Here is a 724-nt window from a genome sequence, read left to right as displayed (position 1 = left end):
GTTGTGAGCCACCATGTGGTTGCTGGGAATTGAACTCAGGACTTTTGGAAGAGCAGGCAATGCTCTTAACCTCTGAGCCATCTCTCCAGCCCCTATTTTTCAATTTTTATGTGAATGTTTTATTGCATGCTTTCATATGCACAACATCCATGCAATGCTCAGGGCAGAAGAGGGCATCAGATCCCCTGGAACTGGAGTCACAGACAGTTGTGAGCCACCATATGTGGTGCTGGGGATTGAGCCTGCGTCCCCTGGAAGAGTAGCCAGTGAGTGAATGCTCTTAACTGCTGAACCACCTCTCCAGCCCCTAGTTATTTATTTTTAAAACAGGGATTCACGCAGCTCCAGCTGGTGACCTTGAACTGCTGTCTCCCTGCCTCTGTCACTCCAGTGCTTGCACCTCAAGTGCTACCGCGCAGGCTTTATGCAATGCGGTGTATTGAACCCAAGGCCTCGCGAGTGCCAGGCGGGCACTCTGCCAACTGAACTTCATCCCCAGCAGTAAAAGACAAATAAAAAAAGCAGGGAGACAGGCGGCTGTGGCACACGCCTTTAATCCCAACACTTACTAGGGTGAAGGAGAGGCAGATGAATCTTTGTGATTTCAAGGCCAGCCTCCTATACAAGGGCTAGTTCCAGCCGGGCGATGGTGGCGCACGCCTTTAATCCCAGCACTTGGGAGGCAGAGGCAGGCGGATCTCTGTGAGTTCGAGACCAGCCTGGT

The sequence above is a fragment of the Microtus ochrogaster genome, chromosome 7 (assembly GCF_000317375.1).
Source record: "Microtus ochrogaster isolate Prairie Vole_2 chromosome 7, MicOch1.0, whole genome shotgun sequence".
Lineage (NCBI taxonomy): Eukaryota > Metazoa > Chordata > Mammalia > Rodentia > Cricetidae > Microtus > Microtus ochrogaster.
This window is presented reverse-complemented; position numbering follows the sequence as displayed.